Source organism: Saccopteryx bilineata, unplaced genomic scaffold (assembly GCF_036850765.1).
Source record: "Saccopteryx bilineata isolate mSacBil1 unplaced genomic scaffold, mSacBil1_pri_phased_curated manual_scaffold_22, whole genome shotgun sequence".
NCBI classification, from domain to species: Eukaryota; Metazoa; Chordata; class Mammalia; order Chiroptera; family Emballonuridae; genus Saccopteryx; species Saccopteryx bilineata.
The window spans coordinates 303,024-320,795 of NW_027095448.1; the positions used below are offsets into that span (position 1 = coordinate 303,024).

At 44.9% G+C, this 17,772-nt stretch overlaps 1 long non-coding RNA gene across 1 annotated transcript; it reads right to left on the reverse strand.

Moving 5' to 3' along the window:
- Positions 1-8,120: 8,120 nt before the first annotated feature.
- Positions 8,121-17,401, reverse strand: LOC136318250 (uncharacterized). Its single transcript, XR_010728037.1, has 3 exons — positions 17,311-17,401; positions 12,730-12,898; positions 8,121-8,218 (listed from the first exon to the last, which is right to left on the reverse strand). It is a non-coding gene; the product is annotated as an uncharacterized lncRNA (long non-coding RNA).
- Between the last annotated feature and the right edge of the window lie 371 nt (positions 17,402-17,772).

The window sequence follows — 17,772 nt, forward strand, 5'->3', positions numbered from 1 at the left end:
GGTCACATGGGCAACTCGCCAGAGCAGGGTCTAAAGGGCTTTGCTTGGACCACTAGGTACTTTTTAAAGTGGGAAATTCCACATGAACTGGATTTCCAGGATCTGTTCACATAAATAAACCACCAGAAGATGGGTAACCCCAAGAAGGCACTTCCTCTTGCAGACAAGTTGCAGGAGCTGCGTGATGGCTCAGCAGTTGGAGGGCATGCCCACTGGAGTCAGCCCCCACCCCCCAGGCCCTGTTCTCCTGTGCCTGGTGTGTGTGCTCTTTCTGCCTGGCACATGGTAACATTTGAGTGTGAGATCCTCCCCCGCACCCTGATCTCAATGCAGTGTCCCCTGCACACAGGCCCCTCCCCTTGAGGACAGACTGTATAATGTGTAATGTCCTATCCCAGAGCATAGCCCTGAGCAGGTCCTCAATGATAGTTCCAGAATCAATGCTGAGTTCCTTCCTGAGTCCCTGACTGAGGTCCCTGTGGCCAGCTTTCGTTTCAGGAAGGAGGAGCCGGGCCCTCAGGACAGGCCTTCCTGTTTCCTGTCTTTGTGGTCTTGCCTCTTCCAAGCCTCAATTCTTCATCCGTAAGACAGTTCCTGCTCCTTAGATTTTTGTAATGACCAGGTGAGGTAACACAGACAAAGTACCTGGCTTGTACACATCTAATAACCACTGTTATTAGTCATTAAAGTTTTCATAGCTGTTGTATAAAACAGAGAATATGCAACTAAATGTTTTATTGGAAATCCATTTTAAAGCATGTTATGCATATTTTGAGACACATTCACCTGTACTTACAAGGGTTTTCCATTTTATCAGGTGGTTCAAAGAGGCTAAAGAGTTATTTTGAAGATTATCTCTGTTATTTTTCAGTCTGTCTATTTCTGTGATTAACACATACTTCTATGAAGACTTTCACTTTCCTTTTTCTGCATTACTGCACCCAGATTCCTTTTCAAAGATAGAATATGGACCTGCAGAGACCTCGGGGAACTGCAGAGGAGCGTGGGTAAGGCAGGGTTGGGAGGGTACCTGCAGACAAACGAGGACAGCCTGAGTGAGGACGGATGTCTGGGAACAGCAGGCAGACCGCACATGGCACCTGGGGGTTGGCATCTGGGATACCTCACTCAGGAGAGCTGACACCAGGAAGAGTGTCACACACTGAGAGAAACCCAGCAAGAACAGCGTCTGTTGGAAGCCCCTGCCCACCACCCAAGTCATTCAGTTCCTAAGGGCACTAAGCCCATCCTTGTTACAAAGATAGACTTTGACTTTTAATGTGTTCTGTATTTCATCTCATGAGCATGTTTTCTTTTCTGTAAAATTGGGAGCAATAGCTAATATTTACTAAGTGCTTTCCACCAGTGCCTCCCAAGGCCTCTCGTTCAATTGTTGCAAAAAACAACCTTTGCAACAGGCATTAGTAGTGACTCCATTTGACAACTGAGAAAACTAAGGCAAGAGAGATTAAAAGATTTTTCCAGGGTCACACAGCCAGTAAGTGACAAAGCCAAGGTTCTAGTTCTGGCAGCCGAGTCCAGGGCCTATACACACGTAGGGCTGGGTCCACAGGTGGGACAATGACAGTGAGGTGCCCAGTGCCAGGCTGCACTTAGTTACCAGCCAGTCAACATGGTGGCTGTTGTTGCTGCAGATACTTTTGTTGGCTACTGTTGTTTCTTCTATTGTGGTTCCTGTTGTTGAGGCTGTTCTTATTGCTGTTGTTGCTGTTTTCAATTCTGTTGTTTCTGCAGCTGTTACTGCTGTTATTGTCCCTGTTTTTGTTGTTTCTGCTCTTGTTATTGTCACTGTTGTTATTGCTATTATTGCTGCCGCTGTTTCTAATGTTGTTGCTGCTATTGTTATTCCTGTTATTGCTGCTTTCGTTCCTGCTGTTATTGCTGCTATTGCTGTTGTTACTGCTCTTATTGTTGCTGTTGTCATTCCTGCTGTTGTTGCTGCTGCTACTGTTGTTGTTTCCACTGCTGGACCTGCTGCTGCTGTTCCTGCTGCTGCTACTATTGTTATTATCTCAGCTATTATTATTGCCACTATTGTTGCTGCTGCTGACGTTATTGCTATTGCTGCTGCAGTTGTTTCTGTTGCTGTCATTACTGCTGTCACTGCTGTTGTTGCTGCTGTGACTGCTGTTACTTCTATTGCTGCTGCCATTATTTCTCTTGCTGTCCTTCCTGCTGTCATTACTGTTCATGTTACTGTCATTGTCCTCACTATTGTTGCTGCTGCTATTGTTACTGTTGTTGTCCCCACTATTGTTGCTGCTGCTATTATTGATGCAGCTGCTATTATTGTTACTGCTGCTGCTATTGTTCCTCTTGTTGCTGCTATTGTTGCTGTCATTGTCCCCACTATTGTTGCTACTGCTATTGTTACTGTTGTTGTCCCCACTATTGTTGCTGCTGCTATTATTGTTACTGCTGCTGCTCTTGTTGCTGCTATTGTTTCTGTTATTGTCCCCACTATTGTTGCTGCGGCTGTTATTGTGACTGTTGTTCCTGCTACTATTGTTTCTGCCATTATTGCTGCTGCTACTGTTCCTGTTGTTGTTGCTGCTATTGTTGCTGTTGCTGCTGCTATTGTTGCTGTCATTGTCCCCAATATTGTTGCTGCTGCTATTGTTGCTGCCATTGTCCTCAATATTTTTGTTGCTGCTATATAACACATTCCAGCCGCAACAAGTCTATAACTGGGTCCCAAACGGAAAAAGAAATGGAATTAAATAAATTATACACAGAAACTTAAAGATATACACACACACACAGATGTGTTCCAGAGGACGCCATGGCAAACAGTCTCTACTGTTCCTCAACCAAAAGGTAACTGCTCCCAAAAGTGCATCCACCTTTATTCATGAAAAAAACATGGTCCATTCAATTAAGTTTCCAAGGCAACCTAAAGACAACCCCAACATACCATTCAAATCCATCTTTACACTAATAAGAAATGAGCTTCCAGCCTCTTCTGGAGAACATGAATGAGACAAATGAAAATCAGGTATAGCTCTTTGTTCACTATGAAGGTGAGGTGGGGGTTGGGCCCAGCACCTCTATCCAGATTTGCAAAAATACCCTGCTTATTTATTCAGTCCCAAAAAAAGAACCATAAATCCATGTTAGATTTATATATTTATATCTTCCCACAGTGGAAGACATACTCAACTGATGAACGTGGGGTACAGTTCTGCATTGACCAGGCAGACCATTTCGTAGGCCAGTGTAACCCCCATTCAACCCAAGCAAGCGACTGTCACTCTTAGCCATTGGAGATCTGAGGGAAACACAGACTTCATGCACTGCACGATCCCTGGTTTTCAAACTGTGCTCCAGGGGCCTTTGCAAGGGGAAACCCCAGGTTCCAGATTGGGACAAGACAGTGAAGTTGGTTCTTCTCACAGTCAGGACAATGCCAGCAAATTCTACATGTCTGTTTAGTTTTAACTTTAGACACAATTTTAATACTCCTTTAACCTGAGACCTCAGCCATTAATGACAACAGAATTATATCAGTTTCCAAAACTGGGCCAACTTGAGTCTATCAGAGACCACACTAATAGCAACATATGGGCATATTCAAAATAGTTGCTAATAATTGAAGGATTCAAGCAAAGCTCCATGTTGCTAAGAGAATTCTGTTGTAACATTTTCACTCCCCTTCACTGAGAAAGTATTTTACAAGAAAGGAAAGGAGCTGAATAATTATTCATTGATGCCATTTTCTCATTAATTCTGCAGGACACTGTGGGGAGGTCAAGGGAGTTGCCTAAATAATATCTGAGAAGTGCCATGCTGGATAAAGACTTGAACTCTGAGCCAGCTGCACGCCAAAGCCCGTGCTCTCTGCTCTGGGCCAGCTGGATGCTTTGTAGTAATTGGGTGTCATTGTGTGACATCAGGCAGCCATTGACTGCAATTTTTCTCAAAGGCTGATAAGTCTTATCAATAGACGCAGAAAAGGCTTTTGATAAAATACAACACAATTTTATGTTTAAGACTCTCAACAAAATGGGTATAGAAGGAAAATATCTCAACATGATAAAGGCCATATATGATAAACCATCAGCTAACATCATATTAAATAACACTAAACTGAAGGCTTTCCCCCTTAAATCAGGAACAAGACAAGGTTGTCCACTCTCTCCACTCTTATTTAATGTGGTACTAGAGGTTCTAGCCAGAGCAATCAGACAAGAAAAAAGAAATAAAAGGCATCCATATTGGAAAAGAAGAAGTAAAGGTATCACTTTTTGCAGATGATATGATCCTATACATCGAAAACCCCAAAGAATCCACAAAAAGACTACTAGAAACAATAAGCCAATACAGTAAGGTCGCAGGATACAAAACTAACATACAGAAGTCAATAGCCTTTCTATATGCCAACAATGAAACAATTGAGAACAAACTCAAAAGAATAATCCCCTTCATGATTGCAACAAAAAAAATAAAATACTTAGGAATAAACATAACAAAGAATGTAAAGGACTTATATAATGAAAACTATAAACCATTGTTAAGGAAAATCAAAAAAGATATAATGAGATGGAAGAATATACCTTGTTCTTGGTTAGAAAGAATAAATATAATCAAGATGGCTATATTACCCAAAGCAATATACAAATTTAATGAAATTCCCATCAAACTTCCAATGACATTTTTTAAAGAAATCGAGCAAAAAATTATCAAATTTATATGGAACTATAAAAAACCCCGAATAGCAAAGCAATCCTAAAGAAAAAGAATGAAGCTGGGGGCATTACAATACCTGACTTCAAACTCTATTATAGGGCCACGACAATCAAAACGGCATGGTATTGGCAGAAAAATAGACACTCAGACCAATGGAACAGAATAGAAAGTTCAGAAATAAAACCACATATATATATAGTCAAATAATTTTTGATAAAGGGGCCAACAACACACAATGGAGAAAAGAAAGCCTCTTCAATAAATGGTGCTGGGAAAACTGAAAAGCCACATGCAAAAGAATGAAACTGGACTAGAGTTTGTCCCCCTGTACTAAAATTAACTCAAAATGGATCAAAGATCTAAACATAAGACCTGAAACAATTAAGTACATAGAAGAAGACATAGGTACTCAACTCATTGACCTGGGTTTTAAAGAGCATTTTATAAACTTGACTCCAATGGCAAGAGAAGTGAAGGCAAAAATTAATGATTGGGACTACATCAGACTAAGAAGTTTTTGCTCAGCAAGAGAAACTGATAACAAAATAAACAGAAAGCCAACTAAATGGGAAATGATATTTTCAAACAACAGCTCAGATAGGGGCCTAATATCCAAAATATACAAAGAACTCATAAAACTCAACAACAAACAAACAAACAATCTAATGAAAAAATGGGAAGAGGATATTAACAGACACTTCTCCAGGAAAAAATACAAATGGCCAACAGATATATAAAAAGATGCTCATTTTCTTTAGTTATTAGAGAAATGCAAATCAAAACTGCAATGAGATACCACCTCATCCTGTTCGATTAGCTATTATTAGCAAGACAGGTAATAGCAAGTGTTGGAGAGGCTGTGGAGAAAAAGGAACCCTCATCCACTGTTGGTGGGAATGTAAAGTAGTACAACAATTATGGAAGAAAGTATGATGGTTCCTCAAAAAACTGAAAATAGAACTACCTTATGACCCAGCAATCCCTCTACTGTGTATATACCTCAAAAACTCAGAAACATTGATACATAAAGACACATGCAGCCCCATGTTTATTGCAGCATTGTTCACAGTGGCCAGGACATGGAAACAACCAAAAAGCCAGTCAATAGATGACTGGATAAAGAAGATGTGGCACATATACACTATGGAATACTACTCAGCCATAAGAAATGATGACATCAGTTCATTTACAGTAAAATGGTGGGATCTTGATAACATGATATGAAGTGAAATAAGTAAATCAGAAAAAAAACAGGAACTGCATTATTCCATACGTAGGTGGGACATAAAAGTGAAACTAAGAGACATTGATAAGAGTGTGGTGGTTACGGGAGGGGGGAAGAAAGAGGAAAAGGGGGAGGGGGAGGGGCACAAAGAAAACTAGATAGAAGGTGACAGAGGACAATTTGACTTTGGGTGATGGGTATGCAACATAATTGAATGACAAGATAACCTGGACTTGTTATCTTTGAATATATGTATCCTGATTTATTGATGTCACCCCATTAAAAAAATAAAATTATTTTTTTTTAAAAAAAAGGCTGATGAGTGTGTCAGAAAGGTCCTAGATATTTTGTTTATTTTTTCCAAACTACTTTGGATGGTAAATGACATGGTCTTTTTATCAAAGGGCTGTGACACCCCTCTTCTTAGAATCTTGGAGAGCAAGACCATAGCTGGGTCTGACACTTACCATTGGGGATAATAACTGAGGCTAGACAGGCTGCCCACGCCACCAGATTTGATCCAGCCCATGGATAGCGGCGACCCACGCGGTCGATGGAGAGGATGATGATGAGGGTAGCTGGGAATTCCATCAGGGCCAAGATAAAGAAGTCCAGCTAGACACTGCCCCTGTGAGGCCTGTATGCATGATGAGGCCCTGGTAGAGGGCAGAGCCCGAGAACCTGGACAGGGAGGAGAGCTCAGGACTGGGCCGGCTCTGAGAGCAAGCCACTGGCACAGGGAGACTTCTGGAAAAACAAGGGTTGGCTGTAGTCACCTTTTGTTGTCATCTTATTACTGCTATTCCTTCTATTCATTGCTTTTACACTATCTGACCCACTGCGGTGGCTGGCTGTGACTTCAGAACCAAGACAGGCAAAGAAATTATGCTCACATATAAAGCTATGCTATATATATTCTGCTCACAAATATTAGAGGATATTTCAAAATGAATATGAAGCTATAAAATATCCCCTAATTTTTGTGAGCAGTGTAGACACAACACAGCGGGGTGGTCAAGCCTCACACGATGGTGTGTGAGAGGCAGAGGAATTGGGAGCAAACCTCCAGCAGGACCAGCACTGACCAGACTTATCGCCAGTACCTGAGCGGTGACCTCTGGTCAGACAGTGGCACACGCCTGCTTTGTTCTCTAATCTCTGCAGGGATCTAAAATGTAAGAACCAGGGAGAAGGGAAGGGGGATGGGGAGGGGCACAAAGAAAACTATATAGAAGGTGACAGAGGACAATCTGACTTTGGGTGATGGGTATGCAACATAATTGAATGACAAGATAACCTGGAGATGTTTTCTTTGAATATATGTACCCTGATTTATTGATGTCACCCCATTAAAATTAATAAAAACTTATAAAAAAAAGAACCAGTGTTATACCAGTCATTACTGGAAAAGAATGTGTATTCCAGCCCCCTCCTAATGCCCCCCAGGAAACCAGAGAGGAAGTGAAGAAAAAAGAGGCCTCTGAGCTCCCAAATCCTCAATCTGAGTGTCGCATAAAATCTCAGATTCCCACTATTTTCCATCTTAGCTCCTTGGTCAGAAATGATTTACTCTGATTGCAACATGCTTTCCCAATAAGCCTGATTTTCTCTTTTCCAGCCCCTGCCAGATGAGAAGCTTTAAGTTAAAGGGGGGAGGTTTACAGAGGCAAACCACGCACAGCCCAGAAAACAGACTGCCTTCTGTTCTGGAAGGGAAGGGGTGCTGAATAACTCTCGGAACACTTTCTATCCCCGGTGTTTGAATTCTAAGATGTGATTGTGTTGAAAATTTGTCCCCCTGATCAGACTCTTCCCTCTGACTTAGACCTCCGTCCAAGGGGCTGCTTGCAGATATGCAGGTAAACCAGACCTTTGTGGTCAGGCGCAGGGGCCCGGGCAGTCCTGAGGCCCCTCATTTGACTTTTACATAATTTTGGGGGGGTTCTTTTCAGGTTTATGTTGTCCACCTATTTAAAACATTTGACCCAGGAACCATGAATCTTGTACGACAGAAGCACCTTGGGCACATGGTGGCCACTTCGTGACAAGACCAGCCCCTCAGTCACAGGACCCACCGTTTGGTGACAGGACCAGCCCCTCGGTGACAGAACTGGGTTTTGCGCATCTTCCTCCTCACAGCCCTGGACTTGATGTCACAGCTGCTGGTTCACCTGAAGGGATGCAGGTACTGACTTTCTGTTTTTCCTCGAGATATACGTAATGACCCTCATGGCTTGAGCATTCTTGTCCTGGGAGATTAGCCATTTCGGGGACTCAGGGATACATCTAGGGGACAGTGGAAGTATAAACAGTGTCATCAGTGGAGGGAAAATGTATTGGCCCCCTTTCCCAGCGGCCATAACCAGCTGTCTGTGAGGCACACAGTAGGTCTACTACATGGGAAATAGAATAGTCCAGGGGCTGCCCAGCAAAGGACACCACCAACTCAGTGAAAGGGAGACCTACTCAATCGAGAGAATATTTGCAAACCATACATCTGATCATAGGTTAATATCCAAAACATATAAGGAACTCTTACAACTCAATAGCAAAAACACTGACATCTGATTTAAAACTGGACAGAGAATTTGAATAGGTATCTTTCTCCCCAAAGAAGACATCTCCATGACCAACAGGTGCATGAGAAGGTGCTCAACATCACCATTCAGTGGGGACGTGCAAACTAACCATGGCGAGGGACACCTGTTAGAACAGCTACTCACCAAAAGACAGGAAATAACAAATGCTGGTGAGGATGTGGAAAAAAGACAACCCTTCTGCACTGTTGGTAGAAATAAAAAGTGGTGCAGCTACTAACAAAAACAGTGTAAAGTGTCCTCAAAATTTTTCAAAACAGAGCTACCGTATGATCTAGCAATTTCACTTCTGGGAATATATCTGAAGAAAACAAAAACATTAATTCAGAAAGATACGTGAAACCTCCCATTCATTGTAGCATTATTTCCAACAGCCAAGATAGGGAAACAACCCAAGTGTCCATCGGTGAATGAACGGACAAAGAAAATGTTATACACACACACACACACACACACACACACACACACACACAATGGCATATTATTCAGCCATAAAAAGAGAACAAAATCTTGCCATTTCTGACAACATGGAGGGACCTGAGGGACATTACACTGAGTGAAATAAATCAGACACAGAAAGACAGGTGCATTATGATTTCACATAGATGTGGGATCTAAGGGGAAGAACAAGCTCACTGATACAAGGAACAGATTGGTGGTTCCCAGAGGGAGGGGATGGGGGTGCGTGAAATGGGTGAAGGGGGTCAAAACTGAAAAATTTCTGTTTAAAATAAATAAGTCATGGGGATGTCGTGTATAGCGTGATGACTATAGTTCACAATACTGTGTTGCATATCGAAAAGTAGAAAGGGAGTAGGTCTTTAAATTCCTCATCACAAGAAAAAAATTCTGTGAAATTGTGCAGTGGAATGTAGAATATTTTCTCCTTCTAATGCTGACTTCTACTCAGCCCTGTGCAGGAAGCCACTGGTCTCCTCTCCAGAGAGTCCCCACGGACACCCTGGGGAGCAAACCGCACAGAGGGTGCAGGTGAATACCCAGGTCTGAGCCACAGGTCAGCTCAGGGGGGCTCCAGGCCTTTTAGTTCTGAGAACTGGTGGGAGGTGGGACGTGGGAGTATGTGGATCATCTCAGGGAAAGCGGACATGTTATCTGTGTATCATTCTGAGAGCTGACTTCTTAATGGAATGAGCTGAGAGTCTGAGATTGGAGGGCAGGAGAGCTGACATGCCAGACTGCACAGAATGCACATGACTAGAGGACATGGGCACCCCTGCACATCAAGACTAGAGCCACTTGGGTCTATGTCTGCAGAGGATTCTAATCAGCTGGGCCAAGGGTGATGGGAGGAGGGGCCATCTGGACTGCTCTGGGTCATTCCTCAGGGACAGAGGGTGGCTCTGCGAGGCTGGGCTCCAGTTGGAAGTTTTTGTAGGAGCGCGATGGAGAGAGGAACCAAGGATGATTCCTGGGCTAAGACCTGACATCAGAGACAAAAGGCTGGCTTGCTCAGTAATAGTCAAGCCACAGCTCCCAGCATGGTCCTCTTCACTGTGACATTACTGGGAAATTTTCTAGATCACATGGGGCTCACGTTCAGCTCTGGCCACTCACACTTCAGGAAGCATAGTCGGTTTGGCCAACTGCTGTCTGAGCTGGAGGACCAAGAAAGTGGAGGATGTGGGAACAGGGTCTGAGAAGGCAGGAACTGGAAATGGCTAGCCCAGAGGTGGTGTGTCTGGACACACTCTGAGGGCATATCCAAACAGTCAAAGGACTGACTGGTGGAAGAGCAAGGAAAGTAACTTTTTTGAAACTCTAAGTGCAAAGTTAGGAGTACTGGGTTAACTAGACAGGGGTGTGAATTCTGGCTCAGTGAGCAGTCTCCTGGACCCGAGCTTTGGGTTCCGCTGTAAAAGGGCTCACTCGATGTGGACTCAGCGTTAGCCATGATGGGGTTCTGGCAGAGGCTGGGAGGTCATTTGTTCGGGGCACTGCTATGGGGCCCTGGACCAGAAGAAGGACAAGAGGGCCCCTAACATTACCTGATGTCAAAGAGCTGACAGTATTCAGGGACATACAGTCAGGTCACACAATGTCACGTCAACAGTTGACCCCAACAAGCAGTGAGATGTGAGAATTACAGAGATGTATGCGTAATGCCACCTGGTTGGCTTCAGGGAAGGTGAGGCTTGCACGGGTCCTTCCTCTGTGACTTCCACACCCCCTCAGCCCCTGCACCTCTTTTTTCTCCCCACTGGGGCCACCTCATTCTTCAGCCCTAGTTTCTTGTACTTAGCTTGGTTTCCAAAAATTCTGCCCCCTTGACATCCTCCCCTGGCCCTCTCATCCTCTCTAAATGATCTCATCCACCATCATAGCGACATGATGTGAATTTTTCTTGAACTTCTGATCCTGAAGAGTAACTGCCCCTGGACATCTGCATGGTGATGTCCTTGCAGCCCTGAAGTTCCTCCTGTCCGAGCTCACCTCCATTTCCCCCCCACACCCGCCCCTCCTCTGTGTGCCTGTTTCTCTGAGCACATGCCACCAGCACATGGACACCCAGCCAGTGCTCGGGGTGTCATCCACTCAGTACCTGCCCCCTCTAAGCTTCCACCTCAGTCCCCAACTCTGTCATTGCCGCCTTATTGATACTGCTTCTAATTCTTCCTCTCATACCCACACCTTAAGTCTCCATTCAGACCCTTGTTCTTTCCTGCAAGGACTATGGCAACAGACTCCCCTGAACCTCTTTCCTGTGTTCTTCCCCCCAAAACACCTGTTTCCTACTCTGCACTTTGAGTGACCTTTTGAAAATGTCATCACATCATGAAGTCAGTTAAGTTGTAGGTAAACCAAGTTTGATTCTATTGAGTGAAAGTGGAAAGAAGGAGTATTTGCGAGGTGGTCAGAAGTCAGATAATAGGTGGGCTTTTCTGTCACGCTAAAGCACTGGGTCTTTATTCTGTGGAGAACAAAATCATCGAGAGACTTTTAAGCAGGAGAGCGACAAGGTGGAGCTAGAATTTTAAATACGTGGGGTAGAGGATGGTGATGTGGAAGGAAAGATGGCAGCATCTGGGCCAGAAATCAAGAACTCCAAATGGGAATGGCGGCCCAGGGGTGTCTGCTGTACATGGACATAGGGATGGAGCTAAGGCTTGCTCTTAGAGTTTTACTGGATTTTGGAGGAGAAACAGACTTTCTGGGAAAGTCGAGATGTCTAATTCTTAGACAACTATGGGAAGACCAGGTGGGTCTGTCCAGGAATGAAGCATCCTGGGTTTGTTGCATGGGAGAGAGTTTTGGTTGAAAATGCAGCCTCTCTCTTGCTTTCCTACACAGCGGGAATTTCTGAAGTGTCTGCTATTTTCCATGTTTCCCTTGGGCAGGGTGACAAGTGCATTTCTCTGGCCCTGGGAACTCGGATGGATTGTTACAGTCTGTGTGGGGTCCCATGTTGGCATTATCCGGGACAAAGACTGCTGTGATTGATCAGGGATGTCTGCTTTGGGCACAGATATGGGAAGTGGGGATGTGAGAGCCATACTCTGCTTCAGGGGTCCCCCAAATTTTTACACAGGGGGCCAGTTCACTGTCCCTCAGACCATTGGAGGGCCGGACTATAAAAAAAAAACTATGAACAAATCCCTATGGACACTGCACATATCTTATTTTAAAGTAAAAAACAAAACAGAAACAAATACAATATTTAAAATAAAGAACAAGTAAATTTAAATCAACAAACTGACCAGTATTTCAGTGGGAACTATGCTCTTCTCACTGACCACCAATGAAAGAGGTGCCCCTTCCGGTAGTGCTACGAGGGCCGGATAAACGGCCTCAGGGGGCCGCATGTGGCCTGTGGGCCATAGTTTGTGGACCCCTGCTCTGCTTTCTGTATCCTGAAGTTTCCTCTGGGAAGGGACAGAGTAAGAACAGTCATATTGTATTCTCTTCAAAGGATGCCACCACCACTAGAAGCCAACTTAAACACCAGATAAATAATATGAAAACTGTAAGATCCAAGATAGGAAACGTTCAAGCCTGAAGTAAAGGGCCCTTTAGTTTCCAACATGGTGGAAGGTCTTGACCTCTGTCCCTGAAATGTGGACCCGGGCTTCCCGTGAAACGGAAGTGTGAAGAAAACCTTAGAATCCCGAAGGAGGGTGTGCATTAGCGAAGGCAGAAGTAAGATTTTGCGGTGTAGTTCCGTTCTGTTCTGAATGGACTTACCAATAATAAAGCAGGAAGCAGAAGTTGGGCAGGGTAACCGTGAACTGCAGCCACCTCCAGTGAGGAATCGTGTACACCACCGTGGTGAGCACCAGCAGCCCCACGGTAAAAGAGACTTGGTAAAGAATCCCCACGGTCCTCCGGTAGCTCAGCCTGACAAGCTCCGTAACTGTGAAGAAAACCCATGTGGTCAGCAAGTCTGTACAACAGGGAGCAGGCTATCCATCTGAGGGAACCCAGGATGCTAACCACCAAATGACCAAATGCTAGGGTCTTCTCTACCCCACTCTGAGGCCTTTTTAGAATGAATGCTATTGTGTTAATTAATGTAAAATCTTATACTCCCATGTTAGACGGGGCAAAGGGCCTGCCATCATGAGCCAAAAGTTAAACTTATAGAATAATTTTAGCCCTGGCCAGTTGTCTCAGTGGTAGAGTGTCAGCCTGGTGTGTGAATGTCCTGGGTTTGATTCCTGGTCAGGGCATATAGGAGAAGTGGCCATCTGCTTCTCCATCCCTCCCCCTCTCACTTCTTTCTCTCTGTCTCTCCCTCCAGCAGCCAAGGCTTGATTGGTTCAAGTGCACTGGCCCCAGGCACTGAGTATGTCTCTGTGGAGCCTCTGCCCCAGGCACTAAAAATAGTTTAGTTGCAAATATGGCCCCAGATGGGCAGAGCAGCGGCCCCAGATGGTGGTTACTGGGTGGATCCTGAGTGGGGCAAATGCAGGAGTCTGCCTCTCTGTCTCCCCTCCTCTTATTTGGAAAAAAAGAATAATAAAAGGAATCATTTCAAGGACAAATGCATTTGCATTTCATGTACATGCAATGTTTTGATGCAGAGTGATAAGGCAGTGATACATTCAAGACCTGAATAAATGGATCAGACATTGCATTTGGACTGTAGACTATTTTATGTAAATGACTATCTCAAAGTCACTTGTTCTCTTACACGAGTTAAACATTTTTTCAGCAATCCTGTTAATGTGTGTTAATGGCTTGAAAGCCTAGAGTGGGTGTCAAGCTGCCCAGAGTCAGCCAGCTAGCTAGCACTGGCTTGAAGAGCTGGTTTCTAAATTCTCTGGAATTTTGCCAGCTGGTTGTGGAACCCATTGACACTTTAGAATCTGCCACGGTGGTAGTATTTATAACTTAGAAATCTGAAAACATTATAAAGCAGGGTTGTGTTTTCCAAGAGCCAGTCTGCCAGCGCCTACTGCACATGGTAGGAAAATCAGCTTTACTCCCTCCCATGACCGCATCACGGCAACTGCATGGAGTCTGTGACACGTGAATTTACAAAGTAGTTATTTTTATATCACAAACACACGAGAGTTGAAATCTCAGATCCTCCACGAGACACAGAACTTTTGTTTAATATGTTTGGTGATGGTGTGAAAGACTTCAACCTTTTATAAACCAAACAGAAATGTGCCCTGAAAAGTATCTATAAATTACTGTAAGTTATTTAAAAGCCTCTTAAAACAGAGTTAAACAAAATTATGCAAGTGCTCAAGAACTAGTAATGTCTGTCTTTCAGAGTGGCTGGTGTCACGGGTGGATCTGAGGGTGGTGAGGTAGAGAGACGCCAGGTGCTCGGGCTCATCTGGGACATTCAGAAGGACCAGAGAAGACAGAAATGGGAGGGGTGGAGGCTAAGAGTTACTGAAATCGAAAGTTATCCAGTGTGTTCTAGAAACCAAAATTCTGATCGAATAGCTGCGTCATGAATTCCTTTAATGACCAAACATATGAAGGTGCCCGCCATGACAGGCACCTGCTGGCATCAACCCCAATTCTTTCCTTACCTCACAGCATTCTCCAAACTAACTTCACCAGGGCAGATGTTAAGCACACCTATTCTAGTTCTCTCGTGTGTCATGAGAGCTTTATGATTAAATATATTATTTCAATTTCAACATGATCACCTCCTTGTGTGGGTGTCTTGGAGTGTAGCTGAAAGGAATGTTGGGGTACATCCCCAAGATCTAATTATGATGCTAATTTTTTTTTCTGAAGCTGGAAACAGGGAGAGACAGTCAGACAGACTCCCGCATGCGCCCGACCGGGATCCACCCGGCACGCCCACCAGGGGCGACGCTCTGCCCACCAGGGGGCGATGGTCTGCCCAACCTGGGTGTTGCCATGTTGTGACCAGAGCCAGTCTAGCACCTGAGGAAGAGGCCACAGAGCCATCCCCAGTGCCCGGGCCATCTTTGCTCCAATGGAGCCTTGGCTGCGGGAGGGGAAGAGAGAGACAGAGAGGAAAGTGCGGCGGAGGGGTGGAGAAGCAAATGGGCGCTTCTCCTATGTGCCCTGGCCGGGAATCGAACCCGGGTCCTCCGCACGCTAGGCCGACGCTCTACCGCTGAGCCAACCGGCCAGGGCTATGATGCTAATTTTTTATGTTGCTTTAAAGATGCTATGCTGTTAGAGTCCAAAAATCCTCCTCTACTCCAGGGAGCTGAAACCTGACTCAGGCTACCAATGAGCAGGGTGGAGAGGACATGCCTGGTCCTACAAAAGGCTGAGGAACCGAGCCTAACCAAGCACTGGCCTTCTTGGTTTCCTTGTATCTAATTTGGGGCACACCTGTGGTTTCCCGTGGGTTTATGCAATGTACTAAAGCCCCTTGTGACTCTGACCTCTCTCTTGTCATTGAATTTTCTCTGTGTATAGCCTTGTTGGGCAGATTTCTCTCTCTGTGTAATACCCCCGGGTCAGAAACCCTGACTTTCTTAAGAGCTATATAAGAATCTGGATGGTGTGATGTTTACCTCGTTCCTGACTTCACTGTTTTCTGTACAAGAGGAATGCAGAATGAGCTGATTGAAAAGATGACACAAGGTCTTCAGAAACAGAATAAATACACCTCTTACCATGGTCTTGTAGCCAATTTCACTGTTCTGTGCGGCTACCCCGCCTCGCTCTATTTGGGCAGCGTGACCCTCTGTTCCCCCAGCTGCAATCACAAGCATTCTTACTCAGGATGTAGCCTATTAACCAGCCTGCCTTGCTGACCAGCCCTTGGGTCAAGCGAAAAACTAACATCCATGTATAGGTAGGGGAAATGGCCATGAGAACATTAGATATTGCATTGATGAGGATTATAACCAAGAGGCAGAGCCTATGGCCAAACCTGCAGGGTGAAAAACAGAGGGAAGAGCATTAGGTCCAATGCATGAAGGCTGCAGAAACTCCATGGAAGTTATGGAAATCTAACTTCTGAGGGACAGAATTTGGGAGGCACACATTAATAGTCACCAGGAGAGTCTGACTTCAGGTCAGCCTGTTCAAGACTTTTCCGCAGTGCACTCTGCATACATTTTAGACACAGGAGCCCCATTCACTGCAAGACGTCACCCTCTCAGTTCCACACTGAAGGGTATGGAGGGAGAGGAGGGCTCTTCCAGGCCACACAGAGCTGAGTGCCCTAGGGGCCTGCTAAGGCCTTCCATTATCTGTGAGCTGGGGCCCATCAACCAGCTGCCCACCTGGGAGTTTCTGCTTTGGAGAAAGCAAAATTTATTGCTCAGTGTACTTGCCACACATTTTTAAACTTTTATTTTTCCTTTTTGCACTTTGTGGTATGTGCACGTCTCCATGGAAATGTGTCTCGTGTGTGTGAGTTACTGCATGTATTGCCATCCATAGGCCCCTGTAACCTAGCACCCCAGAATGAGAGCTCCCACACCTCAGTGCAGGGCCCTGGGGGCTCAAGTGTCTGTACACAGAGCAGAGGGACACTTGGAAACCTGGGGTGATCCAGGCCTCATCACATGCTATGATGTGTGAGTTAGTCAACTTTTCTCGGTGCCCTCACTTGGAAAAGACCTGACCCGGCTTACAAGGGTTAAGTGAATGTCTCTACACTGAACGAGAAGATGCCTAGGGTCCTTCTCCCATTGGTCTTCAACAACACTAGCCAACACTGCACATCTTCCAGACAAGGGATTAAAGTGTTGCCTCTGAAGTAAGTGATTGGCACAATTGTATTTGGAGAAAAGACCTTCCATAACCACCAAAATGTCATCCCTCAAAGAATCCTACTGTGAAGACCATCAAACAGCAGCCTGTGTCTCTGTCACAAACATGCACACAAACTGGCACAGAGCTCCCAATCAGCTTTCCAGAGCCTCCTTTTTAAAAAATAATTAACACTGTTTTCAATTACTGTTTACAGTCAGTATCATTTTGCATTAGTTCCCCATGTACAGTGTAGTGCTTAGACAATCAGACATTTTACAAAATGATCCCATACTTTGTCCAGTATCCACCCTCTGCCCAACATAGTTATTAAGCTCTAATTGACTCTGAAGGTGTGAACAGGCGAGTAAGGAGCATCAGGCACCTCAGAAATGCCTCCGATTGGATATGTATCTAAACCAAGCGGAGGGCAGGAGTAAATATCTTTTCATGAGAGGTTTCTGAGTGTTTGCACAAATGGACATGAACCAGCATCATCGTCGCTTTTCTCCACAGACATGGTTCTTTAAGTAACATGGAAGTTTACCTACACGGCCTATTCAAGGTCACCTGAGAAGTCCTTTGTGTAATTTGGAAATAGATATTCAAAGTGTGTACCTTGTAGCCTCACTGCAGATCTGAATTTACAGCATCCTTTGGTGAGTGCTGGAGGGAACAGTCATCTTCAATGTTCACAGAGAAGCTCCAATCAGCTGGCCATCCCTCAGCCTCTGCAGGTGCTCACAGGCTTGCAAACCCAGGCTTCAGCCCTTTTCTTTCCTAGCATATCTGCCCCAGAAGCTGAGTGAGGACAGAACAGGGATGTGTGTTGTAAGGTATTTTCCCCGCCGAGGAAGAAGAAGGGCATAGCCACCAAGTGTGGAACAGCAAAAGCTTTACTTAGTAGAGCACTTCGTGGACAAGGTTCTCTGGTCTGGAGGACTGGAGCCAGAGAGTCGCGTGGAATCTTCCACGTGGGGGTAACATATAGGGTCGATAGGGTGGTCAGGTTAATATGACCTGGTGAAATTTCATTGGCTGACGGACAGTCACTCTTTTTCAAAGGGCTCCTGGGAAGTT